The following is a 665-nucleotide window of genomic DNA, read 5'->3' as shown; positions in this document are numbered from 1 at the left end:
CAAGGCCCAGCCAAGTCCCAAGGTCCCTGTCTTGATCAGTTTGATCTCTGTGAATCTCCACCATCCTAAAAGTCTATAGCATTTAAACCTTACATTGTTTATTCTTTACTAGGTAAATGTCTCTGTTCCCACAAACAAATGTACTCTATCTGAGGCTATGTGTATCCTTTGGAATTTCCTGCATGTTAAAAGCTCTATTCACTATAATGAGCAACAATTCTCTTCTTATAGTCAAAGAACCTGAGATGCATTTTAATAATAATTCAATTTCATATAGCATTCAAATATTCATACTCAATATTATGAATAGAAAAAATGTTTTTATTTATTTTTATTTTTTAATAATACTTTTTATTATGTTATGTTAGTCACCATACAGTACATCCTTAGTTTTTGATGTAGTGTTCCATGATTCATTATTTGCGTATAACACCCAGTGGGAAAAAAAATGTTTTTAATCCTTAATGATTTGATGGGAAAATGGAGAGAGAGATTAGGTGAGTTACTGCTTAATTCTTTTTTTTTAAAATATTTTATTTATTTATTCGACAGAGATAGAGACAGCCGGCAAGAGAGGGAACACAAGCAGGGGGAGTGGGAGAGGAAGAAGCAGGCTCATAGCAGAGGAGCCTGATGTGGGGCTCGATCCCATAACGCCAGGATCA

This window comes from Ailuropoda melanoleuca, chromosome 2, assembly GCF_002007445.2.
Source record: "Ailuropoda melanoleuca isolate Jingjing chromosome 2, ASM200744v2, whole genome shotgun sequence".
NCBI classification, from domain to species: Eukaryota; Metazoa; Chordata; class Mammalia; order Carnivora; family Ursidae; genus Ailuropoda; species Ailuropoda melanoleuca.
The sequence above is the reverse complement of the archived record's forward strand: the minus strand, read 5'-3'. Positions refer to the sequence as shown.